General features: G+C 44.3%; 1 protein-coding gene across 7 annotated transcripts in view; it reads left to right on the forward strand.

Annotated features, from left to right (window-relative positions):
* ZNF12 (zinc finger protein 12) overlaps nucleotides 1-12,166 on the forward strand; it is a 1,264,586-nt gene that overhangs the window by 158,033 nt on the left and 1,094,387 nt on the right. The window lies entirely within an intron of this gene.

The following is a 12,166-nucleotide window of genomic DNA, read 5'->3' on the forward strand; positions in this document are numbered from 1 at the left end:
AGATGGGCTGATCACCTGGAAGGGAATTCTCTGAAAGGACACTAAAGCCAAGCCAATGTGCATTGGGGTTGTAAAGGGTCATATGTCCGTTAACCTCCTGCCACTACAGCAAAATACCTGAGACACTTAATGTATAAGAGAAAAGGGTTATTTTGACTCACAGTTTTGGAGGTTTCAGTCCATAATCAGGCAGACCCCATTGCTTTCAAGCTCCTGGTGGGAGTTCTGGAGAGCAAGGTCAGGGAGCAAGCTATGCACCTCATGACCAGGAAACAAAAGGGAAAGGAAAGGACTAGGGTCCCACAGTCCCCTTTGGGGCACACTCCAGTGAATTAAGGACCTCCCAGGAGGCCCCACCTCCTCAAGATTCCAACACTTCCCAATAGCACCATCCCAGAGGTCTAATCTTTAACACGTGGAGCTTTGGGGGCCATTCAAGTTCCAAACTATTGCTGCTCAGGTTTGTGATGGAGAAACCAGAAAGAGATGCCAAGATGAGGTGGTGAGCAAAGCCCAGGATACCAGAGAACAAAAATCCGGAAAGGGACATCCTCAGGACTTGCATGAGAAAAATGTAGAGGGTGGAGAAGGAGAAAGGCCTGGAAAGGCATCTGCAGAGACCTGTCCCATCTCTGCATGTTCTCTGCCTGATCCAGCCTGGCAGTGGGTGTAAAAACGCCACAGCTCCCGTGGTCAGGGACAGATGCCAAAGGCTCTGCAGGTCTGTCAGTGGTGGCAGGGTAGAGCAGTTGTTACTCATGGTTTTTGACTGTTAGGGTCCTTTATTATGGGTGTTAATGGAAGCCAGTGTCCACATTCCACTATAGATGTCACAGCAAGGGACACCCCACCTCCTGGTAGCTGGGAAATGTGCCCATGACCCAAGCTCAGCCAATCAGATGTGCTGCGCCCCTCCCCTGACTCAGGCAATGGCAAGGCCCTACTGAGGTGGATGGTGAAAGGCCTCCATCCTCTGGAGGAGGGCAGTATGTTTCTGGGAATGGGCTGGTTTGTTTTTGTATTCCTTTAATAAGTATAGTTGCAACTTCTAATATGACCATTAAGTATGAAGGAAAAAACATGACTTTCCCAATTAATGCAACTACTTTTAAAGAATAAATCTGTTCGCTCTAAATGCAATGATTCAGCTGTGGAGCGTAAATTGTTAATGTTTAATGAAAAACTCCCTGTATTCCTGTCAAGAAAGTTTTTGAGAAATTAAATTAAAATCTAGAGAAGAAGAATTAATGTTAAGAAGACAGATGAGTGCTTAGTACTGGGCAACTTGTTCTTGTTCCTGTGCACAATGGTTTGTGCTCTTACTCTTGTTTGATTAAAATTAATAACAAGTTAATCACTTGCCGTATCCATGGCACCAGCTCCAGTCAGTAAGTCAAGAAAGAATAGTCAAGGTATAGGCCAATAGTTTGGGACATTTCTAACTATTATTAAAAGTTAACTAAGCAGAAACAGCTCAAAGCAAAACTCGAACTGAAAGGAAAAATGCTTGTTTATGCATAAGCCAAGATACATTCTTCTATTCTAATTGTAGCTACGTAATACTTTGTTTCTTTGAATAATGATTCCTGTTTTGTAACCACAAAGTACTGTGAGCCTGCCAAAATGAAAAGTATATATGACTAACTTCACAAGTAAAGATTGGGATCAACACCTTCACTTTGGTGTCTGTGTTGTTTCTCTACCCCCTTTCGCCGACTCCTCACCATCCGTTCCTCTCCTGAGACCGGCTGTCTGTGTCCGACACAGATGCCTCTGGCTGGGACCTTGAATATCCAGGGAATAACGAAAGTGCAAAGGATCAGTGGAGAAATTACATCGGACAGCAGGAGCAGGAGCCAGCAGCAGATGTGTTATTGAGCATCAGCTGAGCAGGGGCATTTAGTCGTCCCAAATGGATAGCTTGTGGGGCAGGACCTCAGGGCTGTCCGCACTGCCTCGCCCACCTTGGATCTTTCCCAGTTTCTAAGCCTGTCTCTCTAGCCTTTATGCCAATTGTGCATATCCTTCCACCGACTTCCTTTTCTTCATACATCAGCCCAAATTAGGTTTTCCTATTTGCATTCAGGAGAATTACTACCTAGAGAAACAAACCCTGCCCTGGTTGCTATGCCATGATTGCCTCTGTGTGCCTCAGTAGCAGGGTCATGTTTTGAGTGTTCTACAAAAGATGACCACAGCCCTTACTAGAAAGTCTGTTCAAACCTCATGATTTGCCCAAGTTCAGAACTAACTGCCCAGCCCTAAGTCATGGTCTCCTGGCCTTTTTGGAGGTGGGATGTGCTTGCTCCCACTGGCTTAACAAATTAAGGATGAGACGTCTACAGATTATCAGACTATGGCTTTTACAAGACTTTCCGGAGTCATAGGATCCAGCTCCTGCTGTTTTTCTATTCAACAATTTTCACCAGCATGTAGCTTTCCATCCTTGAAGTTCCCTCATTTTCCAAAAATGGCTATTAACCTCTATCCATCTCATCTGCATTCCAGGCATAAGAAAAAGAAGAGTCAAGGGGGGAAAAATGCATACCTCGAAATGAAACACCACATTGTGAATTTTTTTTTCTTTACATAAAATTGTTCACTTCTACCTGGAAGGAAGATTGGGAAATATAAACAGTCTCACCAGAAATATGGAGATTTTTGTGTTAGAGAAAAAGAAGGGGAAAATAGATACAGCCTGGACACCTAGGAAAAGCAAAAGAAAAATAATAAAAATTATAAACTTGGGCAAGAAAGTGTGGCAAGTTTGCATTTAGGCTATCATATCCTTTTACTTCAATCACACAGCAGCAAAAGGTGAAATTTTTTGAATAGACAATTACAGGCTCCAAAAGTAAGACAAACGTTTCAGCAGATCAAAACTGAGCAGTAACAACTCGAGTGGTTAGAACTGAAGGCCTTGTGGGCTCTGGGTGTAGAACTGAATTGCAGTGGCTGCAGCTCCATTCTGGAGAGGAAAAGGGCTCATTAAGGGTTCCTGGGGAGAGAAGAACCCTAGCTAGAAATAGAGCTGCTCACCTGCAGCTAGAGACTGGTTTCCTGGGAGCTCAGCCTGACTCTCTAGCCTTTATGCCAATTGTGCAAGATATTCCAGACCAAGGCAACTGAGAGCCCGCTTCCCGGCCAGCTTCCCGCATGCTGCCTCCTAGCCTCGGTCTGCAGTATGCCAACTTCTTGGAACAGCATTATAGAGCATGTTATCCACAGAAGTGACAAAATGGGCAGGGGAAGAGAGAAAGAAACTCAAAACTAGCAAACAAACAACAACAATAAAATATGCAAACTCCTACTCAAAATGAGCCTGCAAAGTAAATTCCCAAACAATGAAGAAAACTTTGGAACCATGATTCTGAGAATGCCTTGTGCGCTGTGTTCTCAGAGGGAACTGGACTCTACCAAACTGTGAACTGAGCGATTGGGTGATTTTTGTTTTTAATGGTACTTTACAGCTATTGTTGTGTAAGATAATCAATAAAACTGGTAAGAATGTAAGTTATAGGTTATAGATTAGTAAAAAATGTAGATTACAGATATGATTTTGATAAATGAGATAAGACAATTATGAAGTAAAAACTGTCATAGACAGGCCTAAGACTCCGTTTTGCTGCCTTCTATAAAAATCTGTTACAAGAGCTGTTTCTGAGGAACTGAAATGAAAGCTGTTTTCTTATAAAAATTGTTTTATGTACTTTGTACCCCACAAATTGTACCCTACTCAGGATGCAGTGGTAGTCATGGTGAGCTACATCCTGGGTTTGAGTACACTTGTGGGTCTACATGACTTTGACAGATTCTCGCCCCCACTGACCCCTACTCAAACCCAGGATACGGTTGTCTAGCACCTGCTTGAACCCAGGAATGTGGTCAACTGAATTGCAAAGCTGATTGCTTTATTCTAGCTTCTGTACTTGCTTGCTTGCTAACTGGAAAATTCCAGTCCTGCTTAGGGCTCAAAGGTCCTGCTTACTATTGTTTTAATTTATGGGATTGGCTTACTTGCATGACGCTAAGGAAAGCCCCTGAGTTGTGGTTTTCATCTTTAAGTTCCCAGGATACAGGCCAGGAAGTTGCTGTTCTCCCACAGAGCTTCAGTCTGTATGGGTGGGTGACAGTCCCTGGCCAGGTAAACAAAGCTCTCTTTTACTTGAATTCAGACTTAGAGTGTTTTCTGAAGCAGCTCCCCATGACACCATTTCTTACTATCTCATTTAAGGAAAATTATAAACAATTTACACAGACTTTTTGAAAACATGACTCTGAGAATATCTCTTAAAAGATGTGTTGTTCGCTGTGTTCATTTAAAAAAATAGCTATAATTGGACAAAATACTTTGATTTTATTTACTTTTATGTGGTGCTGAGGATCGAACCCAGAACCTCACATGTGCTAGGTGAGCACTCCACCGCTGATCCACAACCCCAGCCCCTTCATTGTGTTCTCACAGTGAACTTTTTAAAAACCAAAGACATCTACCTGGATGCTTGCCTGTAATCCCTGCAACATGGGAGGCTGAGGCAGGAGGATCACAAGTTCAAAGCCATCCTCAGCAACAGCAAGACCCTAAGCAACTCAGTGAGACTCTGTCTCTAAATAAAATACAAAATAGGGCTGGGGATGTGACTCAGTGGTTGAGTGCCCCTGAGTTCAATCCCCAGTACTGCCCCCAAACCAAAAAAAAAAAAAAAAAAAAACCTGAAGACACCTAATGCCAAGAAAAACAGCACATTTACCATTGAAAGCATAAACTTGCTTCAGATTGAAATTAAGTTGATGGAGTAATATGGTAAGAACTTCAGTGTGTTCAGGATGTTCAAAGATAAGCGAAGGTGAGAGAAGGAGGGATAGAGAGGGGATGATGAAGAACTGCACTTGGCTAGGAGAATAACTTCTAGGGTTCTACAGCCTAACAAGATATCGTGATTGACAATGACTAATTGAATATATCAAAATAGCTAATAGAGAGACTTTTTAATGTTTCCACAAAAGAAAATTATATATATCTGAGGTTAGATAAGCCAATCACCCTGATCTGATTTGCACATGATATACATGTATTGAAATACCACACTGTACCCCATAAATATGTGAAAATTACTGGGCGTCAATTAAAATAAACATGAAATTTTTTTTATAAAATGGGCGAATCTAAAACGTCAAAGTTTAAAAGAAGAAATTACAAAACAAAGACTGTGTGGAGCCTCATGGGGCTTCTTTGACTGTCAGATGTGGAAGGTGGCACCAATAATCACACTGTGTCCCAGAGTAGGAGCAGGAACCTGATTCCCCCATCCCCCAGCACAACTGGTGGTGAAGCACACTTCATGGCCCTGAGATATTCTGACTTTAGCTGTTCCCAGTCAAGGTCCCTTTTTCCCTTTTGACTCACCTTTCACTACAGCTCTGCTCCTTTATCATCTCCATCTCCTCCTCCTCCAGCATCTCCTCCTCCTCCAGCATCTCCTCCATCACCTCCTCCAACATCTCCTCCAACATCTCCTCCATCACCTCCTCTAGCACCTCCTCCAGCATCTCCTCCAGCACCTCCTCCTCTATCATCTCCTCCATCATCTCCATCATCTCCTCCATCATCTCCATCTCCTCCTCCATCATCTCCATCTCCTCCTCCATCATCTCCTCCATCTCCTCCTCCATCTCCTCCTCCTCCTCCATCTCCTCCTCCTCCATCATCTCCTCCTCCATCATCTCCTCCTCCTCCATCATCTCCATCTTCTCCTCCTCCTCCTTCTTTGTGATGCTGGAATTACAGGCATGTGCCACTGCACCTGGCTATGTTCCTTCCAATTTTGTTTATGTCTGAAAATTTTTATACTAAATCTCAGAAAGAAGATTAATTTCCCTAAGAAGGTTGGATATTTTGTTCCATGTTGTGCTAATGGTGAATATAAGGCCAGTCTTACCCTGTTCCTCTGCAGTTGACTGATTGTGTCCTCTCTAGAAACTTGAAGAATCTTCTCTCCCATTGTTCTGGATTTTCAAGAGAATGTGTCTAGGAACTGATCTTACCCCAACTCACTAACACTTCATGACACTTTCGTTGTTCAGAACTTTGTCCATCAAGCCTGAGTTTTCCTGTATTCATTCCCCAACCTACATGTGCATTTTTTTTTCTTCCCGGAATTCCTGTTAGATGAGTGTGGAAATTCTTATATTAATCCTGTGTCATTATCTCTGCCTCTTTCCTTTGTTTGCTCTGTAGTCTAAGAGACAAACATTACCTTCTAAACTTTGTCTTTTCCATTGTCTTTCTTTTCATTTAATTTCTAAGTTTTTGTTTCTTGTTCTCTTGTTTCCATTTTTCCCAACACTCAGTCCCTATTTTTACAATGTCATAATAAATCTTGGAAGATTAATTTCTTAGTTTCTAGGGTTATCTTCTGTTTCCTGAATTATCTCTACTTCCTCTCCTATCACTCTCCTGTGTGCTTCGGTGGTTCACTTCTGTACAGCAGGCTTTCTCCAAATATGTGGTGGTTTGGGGTTGCCCCTTCCTAATAAAGGAGGAGCCAGCCATTCTGCTGAGGGCCCCCTAAAAACCCAAATGAAGATCAGTTTATTTTAGGCAGCTAACACCCATTTGAGGAATGACAGATATGGCAGTTAAAAATAATAACCATGGGCCAGGCACTGGCACTGCAGCACACACCTGTAATCCCAGTGGCTTTGGAGGCTGAGGCAGGAGGATCTCATGTTCAAAACCAGCCTCAGCAAGAGCAAGGCACTAAGCATCTTAGAGAGACTCTGTCTCTAAATAAAATACAAAATAGGGCTGGGGATATGGCTCAGTGGTCAAGTGTCCCTGAGTTCAATCCCAAGCCCCCAGCCCCAAAAAAGAGAATAATAACAACCATGAAATTCTTGAGCATTCCTGCCAATGACCACTGGAGGGTCTGTGTCCCTTCCCTTAAATCAGCTTCAAGCAGTAGAACATGGTGGGAGTATCATTCTGTGACTCCAAGATGAAGTCAAAAAGGACCATGAAGCCTCTGCTTTGTTTGTGGGAACTTCCCTGATCTCAGGACTGCCATATAAGAAATCCACCCACTCCAAGGCCACCATGCTGTGAAGAAACCACACCACATAGGGAAGTTACCTGTGAATATGCCAGTGGGCAGTCCTAAATTCCTGCCGCAAGTTCCAGGCAGTGATTCCAACTGTCAAGTCCCTTACCAGCCGAGGTCCCAGAAGTCAAGGAGCAGAGAAAAGCCATCCATGCTGTGGTCATCTGAATTCCTGAGCCCCTGAATAACCAGAGGCATAACAAAATGGTTGTGGTAAACACCACATGGGTATGTGTTGGGAGAGCGTTTTTTTATAACACATCAGAAGTAACTGATACAATGGGCAAGACACAGATTCTAACCCCCTTCTTCTACCACTGTCCAGAGCTAGAGCCACACACCTGCAGCAAGCAGCCCAGCTGCACAGGCTCCTGTGTGTGCTCCGATACCATGCCTGGCCTTTGCACGGCCACCCCTAAAGCACCTTCATAAGTGCCCATAGGCATGCTAGAGTCACACCATGCAAGCCTTGGGCAGGTGACAGAGCCTTTCTATGCCTCAGTTTCCTCATCTGAAAAGTGGGAATGTAAGTAATAGATTTCTTGTGAGTATTAAATGGAATTAATGAACATAAAGTTTCAGGACAGTGCCTGGGACACAGGCACTGAGCAGGTATTATTGCCTCTCCTGGTATTTCTCCCTCTGAAGGGAACCTAATGGGGAGAAGGACAATAGGGAAGAGTGAGCCCTGAATTCCTAGCAGCCACCCTGATACTGAGCCTCTGGAGGAAGGAGGAGCCTCTGGGCCTATGGGGAGGCATGCTGTCCCGGCCACCCCTTTCCCAGCCAGGACATCCTTAGATGCAGACAGATAGTAGGGCTTCTGGACCACAGCTTTTGATGCAGGGAGCCAGCCTCTCTTACCAGAGCTGCCACTCAGAAAGGGGGTTGATGGGCTGGAGTTAAGAAAAGAAATTCAACCTATGGTCTTCACAATGCGTGTCCTGATTTATGAGTTGAGATGAGCACTTTATACTAAAGATGAAATAAGTTGAGGTGGAATAAAAATTCCACCAAAAAGATCATTGGTTTATTAAGTGTGTCCATGTGTGCACATGTCTACACATTCATTAATTCACAATGATGTAAAATGGGTTTCTCACTGGGTTGCTAATCAGAAGTTTTGAAATTGCTAGAGAATGAGAATGTTTTCATGGACTTGGGCTTGAGGGCATTAAACATGCTCCCCGAATGGCCATACTGTGGAACTCCACCGTGGTACTCTCCTTAGGTAGGGGTTCGGGGATTTTGCTGAATTAACAAGAGGTGAACAGAAGGAAATGGGACTTCCTATTGGCCCATCATCTGATTCAGGGTCCCCTTGGGAACTGAGGGAGATGCTGCAGCAGGAAGCACAGGACACCAAAACAGAAATAGCAAGAACCATGATCGGAGATAAACGACTCTAGACTGGGTGGGGATATTTTATGTCGGCAGCCCCAGAAATACAACAGCAAAGACCGTGAGTCTTAACAATAACTTATTTGTTAAAAAGGAATAATTAAAGGTACTCATCTCTCTATAAAATGGAGAACAAATCAAAAATTGAAATCATTGTTGGTGCCCACAGTCAGGGAGGCCAGGCGCCACTAGCGCATTTGCAGTGCCCTCCTAGGCTGGACTGAACCCTTTTTGGTAGAAATTTAGCTATATCCAAAAACTTCATTTATGCATGTTCTTTGGCCCAGCAGTATCATTTCTAAGGTTTGAGCTCATATAAACATATAAATTTACAGTTTACATAAGTTCACAAAGATATATGCAAATAACCCCTGCCAGGCAGGGTGACACACACCTGTAATCCCAGAGGCTCCTGAGGCTCAGGCAGGAAGACCTCAAGTTCAAGAGGCTGAGACAGGAGGATCGCAGGTTCAAAGCCAGCCTCAGCAAAAGTGAGGCACTAAGCAACTCAGTAAGATCCTGTCTCTAAATACAAATACAAAATAGGGCTGGGGGTGTAGCTCAGTGTTTGAGTGCCCCCAAGTTCAATCCCAGATACCAAAAAAATAAAAATAATAAAAACAACCCACGCTGCAGCATTGAAGTTATGGAAAGTTGGAAACAACCAAATACCCACTAATCAAGGAGTAGTTAAATTTGGTACATCCTTGGGATGAAATGCTGATAAAATGGGTAAAATGAATGGGGTAGCTCTCTGTTGGGTAAGAAAAGAATGCCCGTGATATAGTTTTAAATGGAAAAAATAAAAGCAAGCTGCCAGAAAATACATAAAATGTTTCTAATTTTAAGCTATTTCCACATACACAGAAGAAATGGGCTCAGCATGTGTGACTGCCTCTCAGTAAATGAAGAAGGTATACTTTTTCTTTTTTTTTTTTTTTTACTACTAGGGATTGAACTCAGGAACACTCAACCAGTGAGCTACATACCCAGCCCTATTTTGTATTTTATTTAGAGACAGGGTCTCACTGAATTGCTTAGCGCCTGGCAGTTGCTGAGGCTGGCCTTGAACCTGCGATCCTCCTGTCTCAGCCTCTCAAACCACTGGGATTACTGGTGTGCGCCACCGCGCCCAGCTGTACTTGACTTTTTGTACTAATGAAATTTCTACAACTAGCATGTGTTTCATAATCTGGAAAAAAATTAATAATGAACAAGGACCATAAATATTTAGTAGATATAACCCAAAATTTCAAAATACTGTATTCCATATGTAACCAGATAGGAGAAAGAAAAAGAGTGTGAGAGAGAAGGAAATGTTTGAAGAGATAAAGTAGAAAAGCCAGGAAAAAAGGAACCAGAAAAAGAAGGTGGCTGGGGGAAAGGGCAAGAGAGAAGCAGCAAGAGGATGGCAGAGGTGGCGGTGTCACTTTAGCAGGTCACATTTCACAGGTCACTGGGGCTCCACTCCTCCTTATAACAAAGGATGTCTACTGTTTTTCTATGATCATTAGATTGGTATCCTCCCCTCATAAATTAAAAAGGTATTTGATCAGACAATCTGTTGTAAGATTTATTGAAAATATTTAGCTTTTCAAAATGGACTTTGAAATTCAAAAACCTATCCATTTTTAACTAGGATTTGGCATTCATATACCATGCAAAAGCCTTTTTCCCCCCAATTGACATGCTAGGTTGCTCTGTTCTGATACCTCCAAATCATATTTTGGGTTTTTATTTTGTCCTGAGACCAGATCTTCACTATGTTACACAGGCTCGCCTCAAACTTGTGATCCTTCTATCTCAGCCTCCTGTGTAGCTTGGATTACAGGTGTGCACCATCATGCCTGACTTTGTAAATCACAGGCATGTACATAAAACTCACTTCATAGCTTCTGTTTTTTCAAGTCCATAGGGAAAGTACAATCTGATCACTGGGATACTGTGTGGTGAGAATAAACAAGGAAGGTGTTTTGGGGACCTAAGGATACACCGAGCCTATGATAATGGAACCCTCGATAAACCTGGAAGGTGGAGCTGTGGCTGGAGGAAAGGCCCAGGCATGGGTCTGGACTACCAGGAAGGGGTCCTGGCCCCTTTCTTTGATCACTGGGAGGCTGTCCAAAACAACCGCAAACACAGTAATGCTCCATGATAGATGTATGTATTACAAGTGTGTGGCTGTGTAGGGGAGCCCCAGCAAGACTTGCATATAGGCAACACAGGGCCAAATTCATCTTGAGCAGATCCTCATGTGCCATCCTGGGACCAATTCTAGTTTCTTAAAAGAAAACTAAAAAATGTTTGCAGAAATAAGATGGGCCTGAGGCCTCATGGAGCATCCCCGATGGGCACCAAAGAGCGGCAACAGCACAGAGTCCAGGCAGAAAGCTCGTTTCTCCACTCTTTATTAAAGCTAGGTCTTCCTGCAGACAGCTCAGGCAGGGCAGAAGCAGCTGGGGCTCGCAAGGGATGGGCACAGTGCCAGGCCCTGGCCACTAGGGCAAGGTCAGAGACACCCCCAACCCCTACCCCCTCCAGCCTTTGACCCTTCCTGAGGCTCATGTCCCAGAAGATATGGGGAGAGAAGAAACCTGGAACAGAGAGGCCATTGCTTAGGTCCCTCCCTGGGACCCCTATCCTCCTCACCACCCCACCCCACCACCTCACTCCGGCCAGGCTAGTTCTTACCACCACTACCCAGGCCCTTTCCCACCCACCAACTACAACACCTCCTACCCCACCCAGCCCCTAGCAGCCTGGCTGCTGGCTCTCAGCCCTTGAGGCCTGTCTACACTAAAACAGAAGGAACTAGGTCTAAGGGAATGCAGTCACTTTAAAAATCTCAGTTCTCTGGCCCCAATCACATTGGCCCAAAAAGCACAAAGGGAGGGGACCTCACATGAGAAGTGCCTCAGCTGCTGCCCAGTGGCTTCCAACAGTCCAGTCTAGAGGGTGAGGCATCCACCAGGCAGGGGCCTTGCATAGTGGGGTACTTAGTTTATTACTGAGCTAGGGGCTCAGGTCCACACCCTGTGGGCAGCCACTGTGCAAGCCACCAAACCCTCAGTGCTTCCACTGACCCATCTGTGAAATGTGAATCTAGACAGAAACACTACTCGTTTCTAGTGTAGAATGAAGCAAAGTTAAAGGGACATGTGAAGGTTGTAGGGCCCTAAGTATGGGACATGGGGAAGGACCAATCTCAGTGCTTTAATATAAATGAGCACTGGGCTCAGAAGGGCAGGTCTCCATGTATCCCCCTGCTCCAGGAGACGTGGCAGCTGGGAGAATTGAAAGCTAGGACCCAGGTGTGTAAGAGCCTGAATGGGGTGTCCCAAGGATGTCTGAGTGTGCCATCTCCAGCTGCCAGAGGTGGGAGGACCAAAGGACTTACTTGGGAAACTGAGATCAAAACCCACCCAAGGCTAACGCCTGGCTGATCTCAGTGATGGTGGAGTGAGGCGAGTGAACAACTTTAGAGAATAAGGCTTCAAACTCTCTGGGAACCCTGCGAATATATATAACCCGTCAGCCCTGACCACAAATTTGGTTTCTGGCTTTTTGTCCTCCCACATTCTTCAGGCCATACAAGAGACAGAAATAAATATCCACAGTCTACAGAATCAAAGCTTTTCCATTTCCTCCCTGGATTATTGAGGAAC

Source organism: Spermophilus citellus (assembly GCF_964194105.1).
Source record: "Spermophilus citellus genome assembly, chromosome: 6".
NCBI classification, from domain to species: Eukaryota; Metazoa; Chordata; class Mammalia; order Rodentia; family Sciuridae; genus Spermophilus; species Spermophilus citellus.